At 37.5% G+C, this 10,854-nt stretch overlaps 1 pseudogene; it reads right to left on the bottom strand.

The window, feature by feature from the left end:
* Window positions 1-280: 280 nt before the first annotated feature.
* Window positions 281-489, bottom strand: LOC103003373 (SNRPN upstream reading frame protein-like; annotated as a pseudogene).
* Between the last annotated feature and the right edge of the window lie 10,365 nt (window positions 490-10,854).

Genomic DNA, 10,854 nt, shown 5'->3' on the forward strand with positions numbered 1-10,854 from the left:
GACTATACAATGTCTGGAAAGTAATACATGACAAAAATGTCAGGGTAAAAGCATTAAGATTCTGCTTTTACTTTTTTAAACTTTCTGCTATGTGTTTATTTGTATGAAGACTTTAAGAAAAAAAATTCTTTGAACATATCCCAAATAATTAAATGACCTCCAAACACCCTACTCTTTAATTAGTTCTTTATTCTTGATCATGACTGCATCAGCTCTAACCTGTTTTGTTTTGTTTTGTTTTCTCTCTTGGAATCAGCTACCTGGGTTTTCCAATACTGCTTTAACCACCTCTTGGAGTCTCAGCTAAGAATGCCTGTCTCAGTTCCGGCTGGAAATCCACCACAGGTACTGCTGAGATCGCCTTGGGTATAGGTGACACTCCTGGTTGCTCAGTGAGGCTCTTCTTCTCCGTTTGACTTGGACTTCTACCTCTGGTACGTGCTGTTCTGTGGTCCGTCTCAGGGGTAAATGGTCCCCGGTCCGCTCCATCTTGCCGCTGGCCGCTCCTCAGAACACAAAGTTAGGCGTCTCTGGCAGGCGCTCCACTCTACGCTGTCATATACCCTTTAATTTTGCTTATTATTTTTGGCCAAATGGAAATTTTTTTCTTTACGTAGTGAGTTGTTAGTATTTTAAGGATTCTGGGTTTTCAGAAATAGTTAGAAAGGCTGTATTCACTTTCGGTTTTAAAGGAATTCTTCCATATTATTTTATGTTACTTTAATGGTTTTATTTATATTTATATTTATATTTTTGTTTTATTTAGAGTTTGTTCTGGTATGTAAAATGAGAATTGGATCCAATTTCACTTTTTTATATGTCTATCTGGTTCGAACACCGTTTACTGAAATATTCCATCTTTCCCTCATGATTTGACTAATCATCTTCACTTGGAGGGCCGGTGACTGAGGTGAGAGATGCCGGCAACCTGCCTCTCCTGGGGTGAAATCTTAGCCTTTTGGCTGGGAGTGGTGTTAAAGGAGCTCCCATCTTGTTGGCCTCAAGAAATAGAGTAGACATTCTGTATTATGAAGTTGTGGAAGGAATGGGAGCAGGTTCTGGCTGAAATGTCACCGATTCCCACTGTTCTTATCGACGTTTAGGAGTTTTTCTTGAATAAATGCTTACTGATTTGTGGTTTGCCCTTAGGTCAATTTCCAGAGATTTTAAACGTTTGTGTTTTATAATATTTACCAGTTAAATGGTTGTTTCACTGAGGAGAGATGTATATGCCAAGTTTGTCACACGGCTTTCCTGGAAGTCTGATCAACTTGTTTTTTGTGTCTTTCAGCAATGTTTTAATGATTTGTTTGTGTTTGTGTAACATTTGTTTATATATATCACATGTGATATATATTATATTTACACTGATTGACATAATCATGATTGTCTTTTCATCTGCCTTATGTCAGATTTTATGTGTTTGTAAATTTTCAGAAGTTTTTCACCATGTGGTCTAATTTATTTGTTTGTGAACAGTTTTTCTGGTAGGTAGGTTTGGATAATTACTCAGTGGTTACCTTTCAAATGATAGCTTTATATAATGTTTTTAGTCATCCATTAATTTACATGGTATTTGTTGCTTCTCTATTTGCTCGGTGTTAAAATTAGGTGCTTCCACTTTCTGCTTCTTCCTCCCTTCCTCTTACCACTGGAATTTAATCAATAACATTATCAACGTTTATTTAGTATTTTCTATTTTACTGTTAAATATGCTTATATTTCTAAAATTTGATTTTTATCGCCTTAAATGATACACTTTGGCTCCCAGCTAATATTACCGAGAAGGTGAATGAGGTAAATCTCCTCAGGACTGCTACCTATTTTGTGCACATTGTGTCTACACAACTCCAGGGGTTGCTGTTCATGTCTAAGTGAATGATACCCCTCAGAACTGTGAATTGTAAAGAAAAAGTAAAAAATGGTAGGTGTCATAGGAGGAGAAAATTCATTCTGGAGGATATCAGGAAATGTTCCCCAGAAGAGGTATTATTTGAAGGTTGCCTAATGTGTGCTGATTTCAAGGGAATAAGTGAGTTTTTCGTAAGAAAGTTTACTTAAAGAGAGAACAGGGTCCTTCAACAATATGCAGGACAGATAAAATGCCATCAATTTTCCTATGGAAAATCACCTTCCATACAGCGTGAAAAAGTTATTAAGTCATAGTTAAACTCTCGTTTTCCTGTTTAATAGAAAATTTTCAGTGTAGTATTTTCACTAGTTTTCAGCATTGTGAGGGAAATATTCATGTGTAGTGCACCTTTTTAAAAACTGCAATCAAAGAATGCTCTCAATTATTATGTTAAAATTGATTTAATGATCACCATCCAACTGGAATGCTAATGTCAGGAAAAAGCTGGAAATGTAACAAGAGTTTACATTACCAACAAAAAGGCTTCAGGGTCACACCTGGTCATACTTTTTATTTTTTATTTTTTAAGGTTTAAAAGATTTTATTTTAATGTTGTGATACCATATCACAAAGGAGGATTGTTTTAAGAACAGGAGGAATATATATATATATTTTTTTAACTTTAATTTTATTTTTTTTTATACAGCAGGTTCTTATTAATTATCCATTTTATACATATTAGTGTATATATGTCAATCCCATTCTCCCAGATGAACTGGTCATACTTTTAAATAACAGACACACATACACAAAGGGACATTCAAATAAAAGAGATTTGTTAATGCTCCTTTATTTAGAGTAAATGAAATGAGTCTGGATTAATGATTTGCTTGGTGATCACTCCACTTGTGTTGGGAGCCAATTAGGAGGATTCTATTGGCATTTTCCTTGTACCAATCAGCATTGCACAATATAGGAAGCACAAGGTCACATCTTTATGTTCTGAAAGCTTGAGTGATTACAAATTGCAGAGGTCCCAAGCAGAAAGATCATTACCTGCTATGTCCCTTGTTTTCAAAAGTCATAATCAGGTTATCAGCTATAAGAATGTTTTTCCCTTTGGTTACCAAACAGTGAGGCTGTTATAACAGCAGGTCAGCCGAGAACAGCATAAGCCAACATTAATAAGTTAAAAGTACCACTGGGACAAAAGAAGAATTGGCAGGACTGTTGATCTTGTTTATTCTCTGTGTTACTTTGTTTTCCTTCTTCTAGGTTCATTTCCAGTCTCTTTTCATTGCTTGTGTGTTCATCTATGCAGATTTAAAATGCCTTAGTGGTGGCAGAGAGTAATTAGCATATAGAGACTGGAAACTCAACTTCTAAATTTTATTAATGAGCTGAGTTCCCCTTTATATTTTAACTGACCCCAAGAGCATTAATGAAAAGTATCTAAATATGAATACAGGTGTAGTAATAAAGGAGAATTATCAGTCACCCTTAATTTAATTGGTGTCACCTTAGCTTTTAGTAGGGTAATAGGGTAGTATTGCCACCTGCAATCATTCAAGATTATTTTGCTCGCTAATTAACTCACTTAAAAAAATTAAATGGGCTTCCTCGCTGCACCCTAGGGCACGTTTGGGTGATGAAGAAGGGTAAACAGCAAGGTGATTCTGGCAGCAGAGCAGGAGGTGAATTGAAAGGACAGGCTGTGAGTCAAGAATGCCGCCACAACCCAGGAGATTGGTTCAAGATGGCAGAGTAGAAGGACTGCTCTCACGTCCTCTTGCAAGAACACCAGATTCACAACTAACTGCTGAACAATCATTGACAGGAAGACACTGGAACTCACCAGAAAAGATACCCCACATCCAAAGACAAAGGAGAAGCCACAATGAGATGGTAGGAGGGGCGCAATCACAATAAAATCAAATCCCATAACTGCTGGGTGGGTGACTCACAAACTGGAGAACACTTATACCACAGAAGTCCACCCACTGGAGTGAAGGTTCTGAGCCCCACGTCAGGCTTCCCATCTTGGGGGTCCGGCAACAGGAGGAGGAATTCCTAGAGAATCAGACTTTGAAGGCTAGTGGGATTTGATTGCAGGACTTCAACAGGACTGGGGGAAACAGAAACTCCACTCTTGGAGGGCACACACAAAGTAGTGTGTGCATCGGGACCCAGGGGAATGAGCTGTGACCCCATAGGAGACTGAACCAGACCTACCTGCTAGTGTTAGAGGGTCTCCTGCAGAGGTGGGGGGAGGCTCTGTCTCACCGTGAGGACAAGGAAACTGGCAGCAGAAGTTCTGGGAAGTACTCCTTGGCGTGAGCCCTCCCAGAGTCCTCCAATAGTCCCACCAAAGATGCCGGGTGGCGCCAGTGTTGGGTCGCCTCAGGCCAAACAACAAACAGGGAGGGAACCCAGCCCCACCCATCAGCAGACAAGTGGATTAAAGTTTTACTGAGATCTGCCCATCAAAGCAACAGCCAGCTCTACCCACCACCAGTCCCTCCCATCAGGAAACTTGCACAAGCCTCTTAGATAGCCTCATCCAACAGAGGGCAGACAGCAGAAGCAAGAAGAACTACAGTCCTGCAACCTGTGGAACAAAAACCACATTCACAGAAAGATAGAAAAGATGAAAAGGCAGACGGCTATGTACCAGATGAAGGAACAAGGTAAAACCCCAGGAAAACAACTAAATGAAGTGGAGATAGGAAACCTTCCAGAAAGAGAATTCAGAATAATGATAGTGAAGATGATCCAGGACCTCGGGAAAAAAATGGAGGCAAAGATCGAGAAGATGCAAGAAATGTTTAATAAAGATCTAGAAGAATTAAAGAACAAAGAAACACAGATGAACAACACAATAACTGAAGTGAAAAATACACTAGAAGGAATCAAAAGCAGAATAACTGAGGCAGAAGAATGAATAAGTGACCTGGAAGACACAATGGTGGAATTCACTGCTGCAGAACAGAATAAAGAAAAAACAATGAAAAGAAATGAAGACAGCCTAAGAGACCTCTGGGACAACATTAAATGCAACAACATTCGCATTATAGGGGTCCCAGAAGGAGAAGAAAGAGAGAAAGGACCCAAGAAAATATTTGAAGAGATTATAGTCGAAAACGTCCCTAACATGGGAAAGGAAATAGCCACCCAAGTCCAGGAAGTGCAGAGAGTCCCATACAGGATAAACCCAAAGAGAAACACTCCAAGACACATAGTAATCAAATTGGCAAAAAATAAAGACAAAGAAAAATTATTGAAAGCAGCAAGGGAAAAATGACAAATAACATACAAGGGAACTCCCATAAGGTTAACAGCTGATTTCTCAGCAGAAACTCTACAAGCCAGAAGGGAGTGGCATGATATACTTAAAGTGATGAAAGGAAAGAACCTACAACCAAGATTACTCTACCCAGCAAGGATCTCATTCAGATTCGATAGAGAAATCAAAAGCTTTACAGACAAGCAAAAGCTAAGAGAATTCAGCACCACCAAACCAGCTCTACAACAAATGCTAAAGGAACTTCTCTAAGTGGGAAACACAAGAGAAGAAAAGGACCTACAAAAACAAACCCAAAACAATTAAGAAAATGGTCATAGGAAAATACATATCGATATTTACCTTAAACGTGAATGGATTAATTGCTCCAACTGAAAGACACAGGCTTGCTGAATGGATTCAAAAACAAGACCCATATATATGCTGTCTACAAGGGACCCACTTCAGACCTAGGGACATATTCAAGCTGAAAGTGAGGGGATGGAAAAAGATATTCTATGCAAATGGAAATCAAAAGAAAGCTGGAGTAGCAATACTCATATCAGATAAAATAGACTTTACAATAATAATGTTACAAGAGACAAGGAAGGACACTACATAATGATCAAGAAGAAGATATAACAATTATAAATATATATGCACCCAACATAGGAGCACCTCAATACATAAGGCAACTGCTAACAGCTATAAAAGAGGAAATCGACAGTAACACAATAATAGTGGGGGACTTTAACACCTCACTCACACCAATAGACAGATTGTCCAAACAGAAAATTAACAAGGAAACACAAGCTTTAAATGACACAAGAGAACAGATAGGTTTAATTGATATTTATAGGACATTCCATCCAAAAACAGCAGATTACACTTTCTTCTCAAGTGAGCACGGAACATTCTCCAGGATAGATCACATCTTGGGTCACAAATCAAGCCTCAGTAAATTCAAGAAAATTGAATTCATATCAAGCATCTTTTCTGACCACAACGCTATGAGATTAGAAATGAGTTACTGGGAAAAAAACGTAAAAAACACAAACACATGGAGGCTAAACAATACGTTACTAAATAACCAAGAGATCACTGAAGAAATCAAAGAGGAAATCAGAAAATACCTAGAGACAAATGACGATGAAAACACGACGACCCAAAACCTAAGGGATGCAACAAGAGCAGTTCTAAGAGGGAAGTTTATAGCTATACAAGCCTACCTCAAGAAACAAGAAAAATCTCAAATAAACAATCTAACCTTACACCTAAAGGAACTAGAGAAAGAAGAACAAACAAAACCCAAAGTTAGCAGAAGGAAAGAAATCATAAAGATCAGAGCAGAAATAAATGAAATAGAAACAAAGAAAACAATAGCAAAAATCAATAAAACTAAAAGCTGGTTCTTTGAGAAGATAAACAAAATTGATAAACCATTAGCCAGACTCATCAAGAGAAAGAGGGAGAGGACTCAAATCAATAAAATTAGAAATGAAAAAGGAGAAGGTACAACAGACACTGCAGAAATACAAAGCATCCTAAGAGACTACTACAAGCAACTCTATGCCAATAAAATGGACAACCTGGAAGAAATGGACAAATTCTTAGAAAGGTATCACCTTCCAAGACTGAACCAGGAAGAAATAGAAAATATGAACAGACCAATCACAAGTAATGAAATTGAAACTGTGATTAAAAATCTTCCAACAAACAGAAGTCCAGGACCAGATGGTTTCACAGGTGAATTCTTTCAAACATTTAGAGAAGAGCTAACACCTATCCTTCTCAACTCTTCCAAACAATTGCAGAGGAAGAAACACTCCCAAACTCATTCTATGAGGCCACCATCACCCTGATACCAAAACCAGACAAAGATACTACAAAAAAAGAACCTTACAGACCAATATCACTGATGAATATAGATGCAAAAATACTCAACAAAATACTAGCAAACAGAATCCAACAACACATTAAAAGGATCATACACCATGATCAAGTGGGATTTATCCCAGGGATGCAAGGATTCTTCAAAATACACAAATCAATCAATGTGATACAACATATTAACAAACTGAAGAATAAAAACCATGTGATCATCTCAATAGATGCAGAAAAAGCTTTTGACAAAATTCAACACCCATGTATGATAAAAACTCTCCAGAAAGTGGGCATAGAGGGAACCTACCTCAACATAGTAAAGGCCATATACGACAAACCCACAGCAAACATCATTCTCAATGGTGAAAAACTGAAAGCATTTCCTCAAGATCACGAACAAGGCAAGGATGTCCGCTCTTGCCACTATTATTCAACATAGTTTTGGAAGTCCTAGCCATGGCAATCAGAGAAGAAAAAGAAATAAAAGGAATACAAATTGGAAAAGAAGAAGTAAAACTGCCACTGTTTGCAGATGACATGATACTATATATCGAGAATCCTAAAGATGCCACCAGAAAAGTACTAGAGCTAATCAATGCATTTGGTAAAGTTGCAGGTTACAAAATTAATGTACAGAAATCCCTTGCATTCCTATACGCTAATGATGAAAAATCTGAAAGAGAAATTAAGGAAACACTCCCATTTACCACTGCAACAAAAAGAATAAAATGCCTAGGGATTAACCTACCTAGGGAGACAAAAGACCTGTATGCAGAAAACTATAAGACACTGATGAAAGAAATTAAAGATGATACCAACAGATGGAGAGATATACCATGTTCTTGGACTGGAAGAATCAATATTGTGAAACTGAGTATACTACCCAAAGCAATCTACAGATTCAATGCAATCCCTATCAAATTACCAATGGCATTTTTTACAGAACTAGAACAAAAAATCTTAAAATTTGTATGGAGACACAAAAGACCCTGAATAGCCAAAGCAGTCTTGAGGGACAAAAACGGAGCTGGAGGAATCAGACTCCCTGACTTCAGCCTATACTACAAAGCTACAGTAATCAAGACAATATGGTACTGGCACAAAAACAGAAACATAGATCAATGGAACAGGGTAGAAAGCCCACAGATAAACCCACACACCTATGGTCAACTAATCTATGACAAAGGAGGCAAAGATATACAATGGAGAAAAGACAGTCTCTTCAATAAGTGGTGCTGGGAAAACTGGACAGCTACATGTAAAAGAATGAAATTAGAACACTCCCTAACACCATACACAAAAATAACCTCAAAATGGATTAAAGACCTAAATGTAAGGCCAGACACTATAAAACTGTTAGAGGAAAACATAGGAAGAACACTCTTTGACATAAATCACAGCAACATCTTTTTTGATCCACCTCCTACTTCTAGAGTAATGGAAATAAAAACAAAAATAAACAAATCTGACCTAATGAAACTTAAAATCTTCCGCAAAGCAAAGGAAACCACAAACAAGACCAAAAGACAACCCTCAGAATGGGAAAAAATATTTGCAAACGGATCAATGGACAAAGTATTCATCTCCACGATATATAAACAGCTCATGCAGCTCAGTATTAAAAAAACTAACAACCCAATCAAAAAATGGGCAGAAGCCCTAAATAGGCATTTCTCCAAAGAGGACATGCAGATGGCCCAGAGGCACATGAAAAGCTGCTCAACATCACTAATTATTAGAGAAATGCAAATCAAAACTACAATGAGGTATCACCTCACACCAGTTAGAATGGGCATCATCAGAAAATCTACAAACAACAAATGCTGGAGAGGGTGTGGAGAAAAGGGAACCCTCTGACACTGTTGGTGGGAATGTAAATTGATTCAGCCACTATGGAGAACAGTATGGAGGTTCCTCAAAAAACTAAAAATAGAATTTCCATATGACCCAGCAATACCACTATTGGGCATATACCCTGAGAACACCATAATTCAAAAAGACACATGCACCCCAATGTTCACTGCAGCACTATTTACAATAGCCAGGTCATGGAAGCAACCTAAATACCCATTACCAGATGAATGGATGAAGAAGATGTGGTACATATATACAATGGAATATTTCTCAGCCATAAAAAGGAACGAAACTGGGTCCTTTGTAGAGACATGGATGAATCTAGAGACTGTCATACAGAGTGAAGTAAGTCAGAAAGAGAAAAACAAACATCGCATATTAACGCATATATGTGGAACCTAGAAAAATGGTACAGATGAACCGGTTTGCAGGGCAGAAATTGAGACACAGATGTAGAGAACAAATGTATGGACACCAAGGGGGAAAAGCAGCGGTGCGTGGGGATGGTGGTGGGATGAATTGGGCGATTGGGATTGACATGTATACACTGATGTGTATAAAGTGGATGACTAATAAGAACCTGCTGTATAAAAAAATAAATAAAATAAAGTTCAAAAAGAAATTAACAGCAACAAAAAAATTAAATGACCTTTCATAAATGAGTATAATAGGACCTGTTAAGGACCATTAAATTATATATTTGTGAAATAGCATTGGTAGAGTATTTAATCATAGAATTTCAGAGTTTTGGGGGCCCTAGTGGTTCATTTTGTACAACCTCTACCCATGAATCTCTTGAAACACTCTTTTGGTGCAGACTTTCTAAGACTCTAGTAACTGGAGGTAATTTCACTGTGTCTGATACTCCAAGGTCTTTTATCTAATTTCATTAATTCTTAGATTCTTTTTATTCAAAATACCCTGTAGAGATAGTATAATGACTAGGAAGGATTTTTCACTCTTTTGGATGAAGGTGCAATTTATTCAAGCAACATTTGTTGCATGTGAATTTGAACTCTATTATGACTACTTTTGGCATGTAGAGAAACACAAAACATTGTTGTGCTGCCTCTGAAGAGTTTGTAATCTGGGATCTAGGAAGAGACATACAAAGAACAACTTCATAAAAAAGTTGAGTATGACATCATCTGAATTAAACACATTTGCTAAGAATTATCAATAACCATGCACAATGAACAAAAATAGACATAACTGCAAGTCAAGCCAGTGGGCATCTCTTGTTCCTTAGGAGAATTTTCCACATTAAAGAAAAATGACATTTTAACATAGGAAACACACAGGTCATTTTTAGGTAGGAGATATTCAAAGCAGTTCACTGCCTTTGTTGTATATGTTAGTTGAAATGCTTTCACAATGCTTGTGATTTTGCTAGTTATCTGCTGTATCAGAAATGGATCCAAGCTAGCATTGTTGGCTTTTCACTTTAATGAGCATGAAGCAAAATTTACTAGCATTCAGTGACTCTCCCAGGTGCTAATCCAAAGCATGTTTTCCCATAATGGAAGTGTCTCCTTCCCTCTCACAGATAGTACATTCCACATGAGGAGAGAGCACGTTTAAGGGCCCATGATAATGAGTTAATAATGGGCACAAGTGATTTTTCTTGGAACAGTTTGACTTCTGAGCATTTTTCTAACATATACTTGAGATTTCAGTAACCATTTCAGTAGATTTGATAGTATACCTTGTAACTGATAGTTCCACCATTGGACCCAACCACTTATTAGTTCACATCCTCCTATTTCTCTATATAACTGTGTACTGTAACAACTCATAATAATCAGTATAATTGCTTATGTTTGTTTAACTCATTATTTGCTAGGACGTGTGCCAAGAACTTCATATTCATTTATCAGTATTTCATCTTTGCCACAACACTATAAGAATTCTTATTCCCACTCTACAAAACAGACACGAAGTCAAAGGGGGGTAAATTTCCTGATACAAGGCAGAGAGGGCCAGT

Source organism: Balaenoptera acutorostrata, chromosome 21, assembly GCF_949987535.1.
Source record: "Balaenoptera acutorostrata chromosome 21, mBalAcu1.1, whole genome shotgun sequence".
Classification (NCBI taxonomy): Eukaryota; Metazoa; Chordata; class Mammalia; order Artiodactyla; family Balaenopteridae; genus Balaenoptera; species Balaenoptera acutorostrata.